We start from the raw sequence: 16,189 nt of genomic DNA, 5'->3' as shown, positions 1-16,189 counted from the left end.
CTCAGTACCCTGGACAGGGTCCTGGAAGTTGCTGTAGGGCTTGAGGGCAGCCCTCCTATGGGGTGGTTGGAACGTTGTTATTTGTTATAAGGCCTCTGAACTCGACTTTCTGGTCCTGTGGTAAGTTCCACAAGCTGTCTAAAACCTTTAGTAACTTTCATTTTTTGTTGAAACTAAATTGAGTAGATTAAGTTGTTTGTAACTAAGCATCTTGTGAAACATTGGCATACTGGTTCTTGAAAGTAATTTGTTTTATCATTGGGAGGCAGTGATTAAGAACCTAGAGTCTAAGGCCAAACTGCCGATATTCACATCCTGACTGTGTTAATTTGGAGAAGATACTTCACTTTTCTCCCTTAGTGTCTTAAGAAAACACTACTATTATTATAGTGATGATAATTAAATGAAACAGTACCTGCTAGCTAATAAGTGTTCCCCCAGTGTTACCATCTTCATTATTATGATCATCATGACAGTAGGTATTTATTGAGCACCTACTCTTTTTATTAGAGTTCAACAAAATGAGGAAAAGTTACAAATAGGATATTCTAGCAAAATTTAGTATATAACAAAGCCTAATTGTATTGTGCAGAGTCTTAATGACACCTCCATCTCTGCTCATCCTCTGGTTTCTCTTAAGACACATAGAGAAGTAGGCAAGGCATTTATAGCCATCTAAGATTGGATTTATTGCAATGAATAACATTAAGTGCTGAGAAGAACTGACAAAAGGATTTGATTGTCAATCAAGAATAAAAGGCTTGTGGTAAGATTTAAAATTTTGTGTTTAATAAGAGAAGAGCTTAATGCATTGTAAGGCGTTCCATTTGTTGTTTTAACATTGCCAGCATTTATTATTAAAGTGGGTGGTTGTAGAATAATTATAGTCCATATTATGATGATGATGTTGTTTTTAGAGAAGATTGAAAATCTATAGTTTTTTCAAACTAATAAAGTAAGGAAAACATGTCATCTACTGAGGCTTCAAATAGTTTGCTTGACCTCGTAAGAGTACTACTGAGATTATTTAGGGGAACTACATATTCAGGAAGGTACTTTTATGCAAATTTTTGCATTTCCTTGTGAAATTTTTAAAAGTATCAGCTTGGCAATTGGGGGTTGCGATGGGAGTAAGAAGCAGAAGACAGGGAAAAGGTATGAGATTATTAATACTATTATTTTAATATAACTGAGAATTTATTTGGGAAGAAAGTAGTAAAGATGGTAGTTATACCTACAATTTTTATAAATTATAAGAATTACAAAGTGAAAGTGGCCAATCATTAATACGGGTTTTATATGAGGTTTCTGTGACCTATTAAATTAAGAAAGATTAGTGGGGTAGGACATATTTTTGTGTAGAAAAAGAATAAGGAAATATTTAAATGGTTTTAAAAAGTATTCCAGGCTGGGCGCGGTGGCTCACGCCTGTAATCCCAGCACTTTGGAAGGCTGAGGTAGGTGAATCACAAGGTCAGGAGATCAAGACCATCCTAGCTAACACGGTGAAACCCTGTCTCTACTAAAAATACAAAAAAAAATTAGCCAGGTGTGGTGGCGGGCACCTGTAGTCCCAGCTACTTGGGAGGCTGAGGCCAGGAGAATGGTATGAACCCAGGAGGCAGAGCTTGCAGTGAACCCAGGAGGCACCACTGCACTCCAGCCCAGATAACAGAGTGAGAATCCATCTCAAAAAAAAAAAAAAAAAAAAAAAAAAGTATTCTAAACTTTTTTATTCTGCGAAAAGGTTGGAAAGTAACTGTGCTTATTAGACATAGACTAGTAGCATTACGGTCACGGAATTAAATTTAACCTCTAGATGTTCATTCACTTATGATTGCATAGAGTTAATAGGATGTCTTAGGTATTCTAGCAGGATTTCATACATTGAAGAATTCTCTGATAAGAGAGATTCATTCATGGCATTTTCTGTATAAGCAAAACCAGAAAATATTTGAAATTTAGAAGAAAAAATTGGACACCTTAGAGTAAAATTAGATTGCTTCATAAAACCCAACATATATAGCTAACCTGATGCAGCCACAAACTTGGTTTTCTGTGGAAGTTTTTAGAACTTGCTTTTCAAGAAACAGTCACAGAGTTGAACTTGGGCGAGGCTGGCCTGGTCCTGAATCTTGAAGAATGAGTTAGCTAGGTGGGAATACTGTCTTAATCATCAACTCTCAGTGTGGCCTATTATGTGAGGATCCCCAGCGCCTTAGTGTGCTCAGGCTGCCACAGCAAAATACCATAGATTGGGTAGCTTAAACAACAGATACTTGTTTTCGTACAAGTTCTGGAGGCTGGAAGTTTGAGATTAGGGTACTACCATGATCAGGATCTGGTGAGGGCCCTCTTCCTGGCTTACAGGCAGCCACCTACTTGCTGTGTCCTAACCTAGCCTTTCTCAGTATGTCCAAGGGGATCTCTTCTCTCTCTCTCTCTCTCTCTCTCTCTCTCTCTCTCTCTCTCTCGACTTGCTGTGTTGCTCAGGCTGGAGTGCAGTGGCTATTCACAGGTCATAGGCATGATCTCTCTACTGAGCAGTAAGGAGGTTTTTACCTACTTCCTCTCTGACCTAGGCCGATTCATACCTCCCTAGGCAACCTAGTGGTCCCCCACTACCGGAAGGTCACCATATTGATGCCAAACTTAGTATGGACACCTGATCTGCATAGTATACTATATCCCAGAACTCTCGGATTCCAGCAATCCTCCCTCCTCAGCTTCCCTAGTAGCTGGGACTACAAGAATGAGCCACTGTGTCTGGCTCTTTCTCTTCTTTTAATGCCACTTATTCCATCACGAGGGCCCTACCTTCATGACCTCATCTAACCCCAATTACCTCTGAAATCCTCACACGGGGGGCTAGGGGTTCAACATACACATTTTGAGGGAATATAAACATTTAGTTTATAGTGCCCATTAATCCTTCAAGGTGATGAGAGGATCACTAGACAGGTGACCTATCTATGAGTTGACTCTTATTTCATTCTCTTGTTGAAATGTTGTCATTTTCTTAATTTTTGTATTTAATTACTGGATTATTTCATTACCTTTTATTTCAGATTTAAGCATTTTTATCATATTACAATATGTAAATTTATTCAAGATGAACCCTACCAAAAATAGTTTTTGTGTTCTTAGAGATTATATATTTTGTATTGGGTACATTTTTCTCTGTTATTGTCATCAGGATATATTTAAATATATATTAAAATTAAAATAGATATGTATGTTAAAATTGCATGTGTTAAATATTATGTGATATATATATTTTTAAATTTTTGTTTATTTATTTTAAGCCCCTGTTCACTTTATTCAAATCTTTTTTTTTTCTCTGCAAAACTAGCTAGAACTGATGAGGAATTAGAGAAGGCCTTATATATTAATTTCTTAAATAGATTCTTAAAATTCAAAGTAAGGATCTGTTAAGAGAAGTACAGGCTGTGGACCTTGTTCCGCAAACAAAGCCACAAAGGGAGTCCTGCAAATTAGGGAGCATAACAAATTCATTTCTTAAAAAAAAAAAAAGTTCTTGAGGGGAAAAATATGAAATAACTAAGTTTCAAAAGCCAGACGAGTTCCACACTCATTGCTTTCCTCCCTAGGGTATCCAAAGATAGAGTTTCAAGGTATGTTTTCAATGATTCAGTTTTGCAAACATATGCAAATATATTCCTTATTAGCTGTCCTGTTTTGGCGACTAATAGCAAGCAATATGCTTGGATAAGGGGTCTAACTTCCACTTAAATGCAGTTTCTTCTCTTCTGGGCAGCAAAGCCATTTGCAGAGATCTGGAAGTCATGAGCTTCCTAAGTGGGAAGAGGTACTATTCTGTTTCACCTGAAAATGTCCTTTCAGATTGACTGGTGTTTTATAGTCCCTTACTTGGTGTGTGTTACTGATGACGACGGGGGTCAGGGTTGCTATAGTGGAAGTGGGGGGTCGGCGTGGGTGTTTGCATAGGGGTCGTGGCTAAGCTGAGCCAGCATGGGACAATCTGGGCCATGTCTGGCACCATGTCCCCAGAGATGTGGTGAGTCCACTTGGAGAGCACTTCCAGGTTCACAGGCTTGACCTCGTCCGTGGACCACTGGATCGTAGACAGGGAGATGCCACCCCGCTTGCCAGTGAGGTCTTGATGGTGGAGGACAGCGTTGCTCCAGGTGACGCCGAGATGGTCCAGGATGAGTGAGTTTGAGGGAGCTCCTAGGCTGCAGCACCAGCTGCTTGTAGTACACGAGCAGGCACTTGTCCTTGCCCACCTCCGTGCACTGGGCGTACATCACCTTTATGACCTTGTTCCACTTGGCGAGGCAGTTGCCATAGCTGCTGAGGTCGAAGCCTATGTAGTGACTTTGCAATAGTGACCTTGCATGTGATCAAGGAGTGCATGGAGACATGGCTGCCCTGAGCCATAAGCAGGAACTTGGAGTTGGAGAACAGGTGCAACAGGTAGACCAAGGATTCAAAGACTTGAGTCTGAAGTGGTCCTTGTTGCAGAGCACACGGGCTGGCTCCCTTTGCTTAGAGATCTTCACCTCCAGGATGAAGGCCTGCATGGCAATGTCCAGCACCTTGTCAGTCATGCCCGCTTTGTCCAGCTGTAGTTTCTTGTGGCCAGACTTGGACCAGGCCTGGTGCATGGCCAGCACACAAGGGATGATGTGCATTTCCTTGCTGCAGTGTACCTCAAGGTGGGCATCCAGCCCAGTGAGCATCAGCATGGTGCAGCTGCAGAGCATACTGCCCGTGAAGATGAGTGGCATGGCCTTGCTGTAGTGGTACTCCATGTGGTCCATCAGATCCACAGAGTCCACTCGGGGCACCACCTGCCAGCACTGCCTGGCACATTAGTATCTGCTGCCCCAGCTGGACCACCATCACCAGGGCCAGAGCACAGCCAGCCCAACCTGGCAGGCCCAACCTGGGGACTCACTTCAGGGACTGTACCGACAGGTCAGTGGGTGGCCCACCGGGTTCACATCATGCAGAGACGCAGGGAGGTGGTCTGATGTGCCCAGCGACTCCTGGCTCAGCAGCTGCCCCTGATGGAGAAGAGGGAGGCTTGTAATTTTTTTTTTTTTTTTTTTTTGAAACCAGGTCAGCATGGGTTTATGGAACATGTGTGACATATTGTAAATATTTTTTTTTCCAATTTTAATTAAATTTATTATTGATTTATATGCAGTTAAATTCCCTCCTTTTCTCTACAGTTCTGCAAGTTTTGACAAACACATGGAGTTGTATAGCCACTACCACAGTCAAGATGTTGAACATATCTATCATCCCCTAAAAATTCTGTTAGCCCTTTTGTGGTCAGTTTGTCCTCCCTGCCCTGGTGCCTAAGAACCATGTATCTGCCTTCTGTTGCTCTATTTTTCCTTTTCCAGAATGCCATAGAAATGGAATCATGTGGTAGATAGCCTTTTGAGTTTGGCTTCTTTTGCTTAGTAGATCACATTTGTGATTTCTCCATGCTGTTGCGTGCATTGTTGCAGAGTAGTATTCCATTATATGGATGTATCACAGTTTGTTCATCCATTATTGAAGGTTGTTTGTGTTCTTTCCAATATAGATAAGGCTGCTATAAAAATTTGTGGTAGGGCTTTGTGTGGTAAATTTCTAGAAGTGCCTCAGGATAGATCATCCCCATAATCTAACTCAAACCTAATTTAGGTAAGATTTGGGGGTTTGAGTTGATGCTTATTTAGATGACATTTTGAACCTGAGTTGATTCTGTAATGAGTTGGGACTTTGGGGGATGCTGGGATGGGGCAAATATATTTGGCATGTGGGTCAGATATGAATCTTTGAGGCCAGAGGGTGGATGGTGGTGGCCGAAAAATAAGTCCCTTAAAGATATTAGGTCCTGGGGGTCGGGAGCAAGATGGCCGAATAGGAACAGCTATAGCCTCCAGCTCCCAGTGCCAGCGACAGAGAAGACGGGTGATTTCTGCATTTTCAACTGAGGTACTGGGTTCATCTCACTGGGGAGTGCCAGACAGTCGGTGCTGGTAGCTGATGCAGCCCGACCAGCTAGAGCTGAGGCAGGGCGAGGCATCGCCTCACCTGGGAAGCGCAAGGGGGAAGGGAATCCCTTTTCCTAGCCAAGGGAAACTGAGACACACAACACCTGGAAAATTGGGTAACTCCCACCCTAATACTGCGCTTTACCAAGGGTCTTAGCAAACAGCACACCAGGAGATTATATCCCACACCTGGCCTGGAGGGTCCCACGCCCACAGAGCCTCCCTCATTGCTAGCACAGCAGTCTGAGATTTAACTGCAAGGCGGCAGCGAGGCTGGGGGAGGGGCGCCCGCCATTGCTGAGGCTTAAGTAGGTAAACAAAGCCTCCGGGAAGCTCGAACTGGGTGGAGCCCACAGCAGCTCAAGGAGGCCTGCCTGTCTCTGTAGACTCCACCTCTGGGTGGACTCTGACAGCTGTCTGACAGCTTTGAAGAGAGCAGTGGATCTCCCAGCATAGAGGTTGAGATCTGAGAACGGACAGACTGCCTGCTCAAGTGGGTCCCTGACCCCTGAGTAGCCTAACTGGGAGACATCCCCCACTAGGTGCAGACCGACACCTCACATCTCACACGGCGGGGTACACCCCTGAGACGAAGCTTCCGGAGCAAGAATCAGAAAGCAGCACTTGCTGTTCAGCAATATTCTATCTTCTTCAGCCTCTGCTGCTGATACCCAGGCCAACAGGGTCTGGAGTGGACCTCAAGCAATCTCCAACAGACCTACAGCTGAGGGTCCTGACTGTTAGAAGGAAAACTAACGAACAGAAAGGACATCCACCCCAAAACCCCATCAGTACGTCACCAGCATCAAAGACCAAAGACAGATAAAACCACAAAGATGGGGAAAAAGCAGTACAGAAAAGCTGGAAATTCAAAAAATCAGAGTGCATCTCCCCCTCCAAAGGAACACAGCTCATCGCCAGCAACAGATCAAAGCTGGACAGAGAATGACTGACGAGTTGAGAGGAGAAGGCTTCAGTCGATCAAACTTCTCAGAGCTAAAGGAGGAGCTACGTACCCAGATCAAAGAAACTAAAAATCTTGAAAAAAGAAAGGAAGACTGGATAACTGGAATAATCAATGCAGAGAAGGACATAAATGAACTGAGAGAGATAAAAACCATGACATGAGAAATACGTGACAAATGCACAAGCTTCAGTAACCGACTCGATCAACTGGAAGAAAGAGTATCAATGACTGAAGATCAAATGAATGAAATGAAGTGAGAAGAGAAGTCTAGAGAATAAAAAGGAAAAAGAAATGAACAAGACCTCCAAGAAATATGGAATTATGTGAAAAGACCAAATCTACGTCTGATTGATGTGCCTGAAAGTGAGGGAGAAAATGGAACCAAGTTGGAAAACACTCTTTAGGATATCATCCAGGAGAACTTCCCCAACCTAGTAAGGCAGGCCAACATTCAAATTCAGGAAATACAAAGAACACCACAAAGATACTCCTCGAGAAGAGCAACTCCAAGACACATAATTGTCAGATTCACCAAAGTTGAAATGAAGGAAAAAATGTTAAGGGCAGCCAGAGAGAAAGGTCGGGTTACCCACAAAGGGAAGCCCATCAGACTAACAGCAGATCTCTCGGCAGAAACTCTCCAAGCCAGAAGAGAGTGGGGGCCAATATTCAACATGCTTAAAGAAAAGAATTTTAAACCCAGAATTTCATATCCAGCCAAACTAAGTTTCATCAGTGAAGGAGAAATAAAATCCTTTACAGATAAGCAAATGCTTAGAGATTTTGTCACCACCAGGCCTGCCCTACAAGAGATCCTGAAGAAAGCACTAAATATGGAAAGGAACAACCAGTACCAGCCATTGCAAAAAACATGCCAAAATGTAAAGACCATGGATGCTAGGAAGAAACTGCATCAACTAACGAGCAAAATAACCAGCTAATATCACTATGACAGGATCAACTTCACACATAACAATATTAACCTTAAATGTAAATGGACTAAATGGTGCGATTAAAAGACACAGACTGGCAAATTGGATAAAGAGTCAAGACCCATCAGTTTGCTGTATTCAGGAGACCCATGTCACATGCAGAGACACACACAGGCTCAAAATAAAGGGATGGAGGGAGATGTACCAAGCAAATGGAGAACAAAAAAAAGCAGGGGTTGCAGTTCTAGTCTCTGATAAAATAGACTTATGTTGTCTTAGTCCATTTTTGCTGCGAGAAAGGAATACCAAAAGCTGGGTATGTTATAAATAAAAAAGTTTTACTTGGTTCACAGTTCTACAAGCTATACAAGAAGCAGGGTGCTGGCTTCTACTTCTGGTGAGGGTTTCAGGACGCTCTACTCATGGCAGAAGGCAAAGGGGAGCTGATATGTGGAGAGACCATTTGGTGAGAGAGGAGGAGGTGGAGGGGAGAGAGAGGAAAGAAGGGAGGTGCCAGGCTCTTTTTAACAACCAGCTCTTTAGAGAACGAACAGAGCGAGAACTCAGTAATATGAGGACTCACCCAGCCACTTATGAGAGATCTGCCTCCATGACTCATACATCTCCCATTAGGCCCCACCTTCAACACTGGGAACCAACCTTCAGCATGAGATTTGGAGGAGGTCAAGCAAACCAAACTATAGCAGATGCCTACCAGAAATTTGCAAAAGAAAACTAGCATTTTGAAGGACTGAACAATGGTCCTATATCAGGCAAAATGACACATACCCTGGAAAAATAATCACTTTTAATGTTGTGAGGTCACACTTAAAATTTTGTATTTATAATGGAAAAAATGGAAGTCATAGAGGAAAAGAAGTTCATAATTTTGATCTATTTTTTGAGAACGGCTTTATGGAGATATTTGTGTACCATAAATTTCACTCCTTAAAAATATATAATTCAGTGGTTTTTAGTATATTCACGAAGCTGTACAACCATCACCACTGCCTAATGTCAGAATATTTTCATCACCTCCAGAAGAAATCCTGTATTAATTATCAGTCACTCCCGATCTTACCCCCTCCTTGTCCCTGACAACTACTAATCTGCTTTCTACTTCTGTTGATTTTCCTATTCTAGACATTTCATACAAATAGAATCATACAAGATGTGGCCTTTGTGACTGGATGTTTCCATTCATATATTTTACAGATTTATCTGAGTCATACATATATCAGTACTTCATTTCTTCTTATTGCTGGATAATAGTCCATTGAATGGGTATATCACATTTTATTTATCCATTCATCAGCTCATGGACATTTGGGTTGTTTCTACTTTTTGGCTATTATGTATAATGTTGCTATGAACATTTGTGTATAGACTTTTGTTTAGAAACATGTTTTTAGTTCTCTTGGGTATATACCTATGAGAAGAATTACTGGGTCATATGACAACTGTGTTTTTTTATTTATCTATTTATGTATATTTATTATACATATTATTTGAGACAGGGTCTTGCTCTGTTGCCCAGGCTGGAGTGCAGTGGCACAGTTCTAGCTCACTGCAGCCCTGAACTCCTGGACTCAAGTGTTCTCCCCACCTCAGCCTCCCAAGTAGCTGGGACTACAGGCACGCACCACCACACCCAGCTAGCTTTTTAAGGAACTTTTTGTAGAGATGGAGTCTAACTGTGTTGCCTAGACTGGTCTCGAACTCCTCAGCTCAAGTGATTCTCCTGCCTCGGCCTCCCAGAATGTTGTGATTACAGGTGTGAGCCACCATGCCTAACCATAACTCTGTATTTAATAAGTTGAGAAACAAACTGTTTTCCAAAGCGGCTACACCATTTTGCAATCCCACCAGAAATATATGAGGGTTCCAATTTCTCTACATCTTTGCAGCCTCAAAACTGCAGTCTCTTGGACATTCCGCTCCCTAGTCTCCCACCCCTCTGAAGCACAGAGAGGAGCTTTCTCTGAAGTTCTCTCATCTGACTAAGGGATGTTCCTCCAGAAGGAATGTGATTGTCAGGAATACCTTCCCTGAAATCTACACTAACCAGAGAAGATTACTCATGTCACAGAAGAGGAGACTGACAGGTCTCCATGCCCAGGATACCACACCCAGACAGACTTTACACCTGTTCTTCTGAGGGCTGCCACCTGAGAGACTTGATCTGCACAATAAGATGATCTTTGTTTATAGTACAGTTCCTCCCCTTGCCCTCCCATAGTTCAACCATCTGGCCTTTCTCTGCATCCCACACTTTGTGGGATCTCCCATACATATACATGTTATAAGTGTGTACACCTTTTCTTCTGCTAATCGATTGTCAGTTTATTTTACAGACTGTAATTATTGAATTTCCAGAGGGGAAGGAGAGGGTTCTCTCCTCTCTGCAGCATATAGGGCAAAAGAGGACTGAAGAGACCGCATTTAAAAAGATGACTGATAAACATTTCTTACAAATCTATTATTTATATAATGTGTTGAAGTTATTATGATTATTTCAGAGAAAAATGGCCAGAAACCTGGTCTTGCAAGTGAAATTAAGTGTCACACAGGCCTCTTATTCTTTACCTGATTTATGTTATGACTTGTTCTAAAAAGTTAATACCTAAATTTAATTAGAAATAAAAGAAGTGTAGGTACTTAAGACTCTCATTAAATCAGAACATTTAGAAAAGGGTGGGACTTAGAGCAGAAAAGAATCTTAAAGATCAATTTATCCAACTCCTCAATTTTGTCCTTCTTTTCTTTTTGCCTCCCTAATTAATTTTTTTTAATGAAATATAGCACAAATATAAAAGAACAGAGAATGATAAATGAACCCTTTGAATATACATCTGTTTATATTTGCCTCAGGTGCTTTTTACTTTTACAGAAATGCTATTCCAATACTGTTCTACATTCTCTTTCCGCTTCTGATTTTTAGTTTTTTAATAAAATATTGTAGGTATGGTTGAAAGTACTTCTCCTTGATTTCTTTCCTCTTCTCTGTTACCTGAGGTAACTATTATCTTGAGTTTAGTGCTTATCAGTCTCATATATTTCTTTTACCACATCCATATATATATTCACAAAAAAAGGGCATTATATTTTGCTGTTTGATACTTTATATAAATGGTGTTAAATGTGAATGTAATTCTATAATGTACTTTTTTGGGTAAACACTACATTTTTTGACATTTATCTATGCTGATACCTGGTAGTGTAAGTTCCCTGCTTGTTACTACTTTTCAGAATTTGTTAGCTATTCTTATGTATTCTTCTTGAATTTTAACATAAATTTATTATGTTCTACCCTAAGACTCTGTTGTGAATTTAGTAGCATTTTTATTAAAATTATAGATTAATATGTGGAGAACTGACAGTTTTATTTATACTATCGTTCCACCCATGATACTTTTTTTTTGAGACAGAGTCTCACTTTGTCACCCAGACTGGATTGCAGTGGTGGGATCTTAGCTAACTGCAACCTCTGTCTCCCGGGATCAAGCAATTCTGCCACCTCCGTCTCCCGAGTAGCTGGGACTACAGGCATGCGCCATCATGCCCAGCTTATTTTTTCTATTTTTTGCAGAGACCACTGTGTTACCCAGGCTGGTCTCGAACTCCAGGCCTCAAGTGATCTGCTTGCCTCAGCCTCCCAAAGTGCTGGGATTACAGGTGTGAGCCACCATGCCCAGTCCACCCATGATACTTTCTTTATAAAAATGTCACAATTCTGTGTTTAGTCAGAAACTCTTTTATGCTCTTCAGTAATGTTTTATAACTTTCTTCAAAAGCTTTGGCTGGGTATGGTGGCTCACGCCTCTAATCCCAGCTCTTTGGGAGGCCGAGGCAGGCGGATTACAAGGTCAGGAGATTGAGACCATCTTGGCCAACATGGTGAAACCCCATCTCCACTAAAAATACAAAAAATTAGTCTGGTGTGGTGGTGCATGCCTGAAATCCCAGCTACTCGGGAGGCTGAGGCAGGAGAATCGCTTAAACCAGGGAGTTGGAGGTTGCAGTGAGTCTTGATCGCACCACTGCACCCCATCCTGGAGACACAGCAAGACTCCGTCTCAAAGAAAAAGAAAAAGTTGTATATATTTTTAAAAACACATTTCTAAATACTTTATGGCTTTTGATTGTGAATGATAGATATTTTTCTATTCCATTCTCTCATTGGATAGTACTGATTTATAAGAATTCTTATTTTTTATATTAGTCTTGTCTCCAGTTACTTTTCTGAGATACTAGTTTTATACCTTGTTTGTAGATCTTCTTGCTCGTTTTATGTAGAAAGCCATCTCATCTGCAAATGAGGGTTTGTTTGTTTTATTCCTTCTTGATGCTCTTATTTCTTTTCCTATTTTCTTTTGTTTGGTAGGATACGTAATTTGCTAAGACCTCCTACAGTAAAACCAGTTCCTTTCCCCTTTTTTCCTAAAGTCCGCTTAATGATACAAAGTTCTCACAAATTTTGATACATACCATCATTGCTCAATTTTATGCATTTTTGTTTTCTCCATCATGACTTCCTCGTTTATCTGTGAGTAACATAGGAATGCATTTTTTAATTTATGACTTTTTTTGGAGGACTGTGTTTTTAATTTTGAATTCTAATTTAATTACTATTTGATTAGATGCAGTCTAGTCAAGCCTTGAGCAGAACTTTTGACAGCTCTATAGGGCTAGAGAACAAAGTTTAGAGATGAAGGCCTGCCAAAAGTGAGAGCTCTTATAAATATCCCAAGCTTTGGGGGTGGGGAGCCTCTAACAGACTATACCCTAGGAGTAACTATGAACTGAAATGGAAAGATCTCCCCGTGACAGTTTCACATTTGTCTGATTGGCACCAAAAATTAATACCTGAAATTGACTAAGGTGATCCTAGATTCCTGGTACTCTCAGTATCAAATCAGAATTCTCTCTGGAGAAAACGTCATTTCAGCCTTTAAATTTTTTATGAGATAGTTTTTCAAATGCGATTGACCTTTGAACAACATGGGTTTGAACTGCGTGGGTCCACTTATATGTGGATTTTTTTTCAACTAAACTTAGATTGAAAATACGGTATTTACAAGATGTAAAACCACATATATAGAGGACCAACTTTTTGTATAAGTGAGTCCTGCAGGGCTGACTTTGGGACTTGAGTATACACAGATTTGGAGTATCCTTGGGAGTCCTAGAATCAATCCCCTGTGTGTACCAAAGAATGACTCTAGTACGACACATAATGAGAGATACTCAGTCGCATAAGGACACATGACAACATGAGTGAGAGCCAGTGAAGGCTACAGTACTAGACTCAAAGGAGATCCAGTTATTGGAACTACCAAACAGAATTACTGGAATTAAACTTTGGGGAGTTATAAAAGAAATTGAAACATTCTGCAGGGAACTTATATGAAGAAGAATCAAATAGAAAATTTAGAACTGAAAAATACAGTAACCAATATTGGATGGATTTAACTCAGTGGGTCAATTTAACAGTAAGTTAGACATTACTGAAGAGAGGATTAGTGCACTGGAAGGTGGGTCACAGGAAAATACCAGAATGTGGCATACAATAACAAAAGGGTGGAACGTATGAAGAGAAACTAAGAAATAGAGGATACAGTAGAGAAGGCTGACAGATTCATTGGGAGTCTCAGGGGAGGAGCTTGAATGCAAAAGCAATGTTGACGAAATTATGATCGAGCATATTCCCAAAATGATGAAAGGTACGCAGCCACATATTGAAGTCCAACAAATTATAAGCAGGATTTTATAGTTGAAATTCTTAAAAAGAAAATATTAAAGCCAGGTAGAGGAATAAAACAGATTGTGATTACAAAGAGCCACAATTTGACTGTTACCTGACATCATCAACAAATCTGTACTGGTGGAGTTATTAAAAGAATGTAATGGGCCGGGCGTGGTGTCTCACACCTGTAATCCCAGCACTTTGAGAGGCCGAGGCATGCGGATCACGAGGTCAGGAGATCGAGACCATCCTGGTTAACATGGTGAAACCCCATCTCTACTAAAAATACAAAAAGTTAGCCGGGCGTGGTGGCGGGTGCCTGTAGTCCCAGCTACTCGGGAGGCTGAGACAGGAGAATGGCATGAATCCGGGAGGTGGAGCTTGCAGTGAGCTGAGATTGCGCCCCTGTGCTCCAGCCTGGGTGACAGAACAAGACTCTGTCTCAGACAAAAACAAAAAGAAAAAACAAAAACAAACAAAACAACAACAACAAAAGAACGTAATGGAGATGAAAGAGTGGAAAGGAAGGAATGAAGAACAATGAGATGGTACATCTGTGGGTAAATCTGAGTAAGCAGAGATATATGAAATAGTAGCAGTGTCTTTTGAGATAAGAAATATACAGACTTAAAACAATTTCAGTAATATCCTACATTCCAGGAAGGGGACCTTTCATTAGTGTTGTAATGTTTTTATATTTTCCAGGAAGCAATAAGTCACCCATCAATAATAGATTTTGATAAGTTGAGGGGGCAACATGGTTTTCTAGATTGATTATTAAAAGAATAGTAAAAGAGCATGTAACTTTTAAGTTGCAAGAGGAAAAGTAGTAAATAAACATTGAATCAATTGAAAAGTACACAAGAATGGAGAGAAACGGTACATATAGTGGATAAGACGATAGCATTTAGTGAGATGATAGACTTAAACTTGAATATATTAGTACTTTCATCGAATGTACCTGGTTTAGCTACAGTCATCAAAATGGTGTGGTATCTATGTAAAGATAAACATACAAATCAGTGGAACAGATTAGAAAGTCCCAAAATAAGATTCTCAGATATTTGGCTTCCTTAGAGGCACCAACGTGTATGATCAATTTTATATTTGTATGGAAATAATAAAAACAAACTGTGATCCCCGCCTTAACACACACAATTAATTGAAGGTAGATTATAGACCTAAATGTAAAAGCCAAAACTATTAATCTTCTAGAAAAATGTATGAAAATATCTGCATGAATGTGGGTAGGCAAAAATTTCCTAGACAAGACACAAAAAGTACTAAAACAAAATAAAAGAATAAATTGGACTTAATCAACATAAAAAACTTGTGTACTTTAAAAGGCACCACAAAGAAAACGAAAAGACAAGCCGTGGATTGAGAAAAAGTGTGATGAGGATGTACAGCAATGGGAACTCTTCTGTAGTGTTGTTGGGAGTTTAAAGTTGTTACAAACACTTGAAAAATTGTTTGACAGTGTCTGCTGAAGTGGAGGGGTGCATATCAGATGGCCCAGAATTCTACTCCTACATATATATGCATCAGAAATGCATGTGAATGTACACCAAAAGTCTCACCCAGGAGTGAGTCCACAGTAGTAATATTCAACAATAGAATAGACAAATCTGGCTGATACTCATTTGATAGAATATACTATAAGTGATGAAAATGAATTAACTACACTTACATTAACATGGCTAACTCTCACAGACATGTTGGTGAGCGAAAGAAGCTTGATGCAGAGTGCATGGTGTGTAATACACTTAATACGAAGTTTACAGACAGGCGAAACTAACCTGTAGAACCTAAGGGTACATTCTTGGGTGGTAAAACTATCAAGAAAAACAAGGAAAGATCAGAAGTGGCTCATTTGTGAGAGGGAAGGAGGGTAGTGATTGGATGCGTTATCTTTTGGGGTGCTGGCAGTGACTGTTAACTTAAGTGGTTGTATTTTTTTAAAAAAAATATTAATTCGTTGGGCTGTGCATTTGTTCCATGTGTGTTTTTATGTTTTATTTCCAATAAAAATAATTTTTAAGGAATATATATGATGACATGGATAAATGTTAGTATCTTATTAATGAAAGCATGTTACAAAAAAGTATGTTTAACACACAATTTTTAAACGTATATGTGTGTGTATATAGATGATACACACAAACAGATTCATACACATCAGACATAGAGCAAAAACACAGGAAAATTATAGTCCAGAATGAATTCTAAGAGTGGACAACTGAATTTTACACAGAAGATGCACCATTTGATAACTAGGAAACTCTTCATTGAATATTGTTTTATAAAATTAACACTTACAGAGGGCCCCTGCATCCTCTATAGGGAAGATGATTATATTATTTATATTTGCCTGCCTGGTTCAGGGAAAGATTTAAAGCTGCTTTATATTTAATATGAAGTGAATAACATTTGAGCAAAAGACATACGCAATCAGATAGAGACTCTTCAGGCAATAGTGGTGGTTAAAATATACCTTCGCTGCAGGGAG

At 40.1% G+C, this 16,189-nt stretch overlaps 1 protein-coding gene and 1 pseudogene across 7 annotated transcripts in view; one reads left to right on the top strand and one right to left on the bottom strand.

Annotated features, from left to right (window-relative positions):
• The window catches only part of CDIN1 (CDAN1 interacting nuclease 1), a 250,041-nt gene that overhangs the window by 43,079 nt on the left and 190,773 nt on the right, over nucleotides 1-16,189 (top strand). The window lies entirely within an intron of this gene.
• Nucleotides 3,745-4,930, bottom strand: LOC105492773 (protein-tyrosine sulfotransferase 2-like; annotated as a pseudogene).

The sequence above is a fragment of the Macaca nemestrina genome, chromosome 7 (genome assembly GCF_043159975.1).
Source record: "Macaca nemestrina isolate mMacNem1 chromosome 7, mMacNem.hap1, whole genome shotgun sequence".
Lineage (NCBI taxonomy): Eukaryota > Metazoa > Chordata > Mammalia > Primates > Cercopithecidae > Macaca > Macaca nemestrina.
This window is presented reverse-complemented; position numbering and strand designations above follow the sequence as displayed.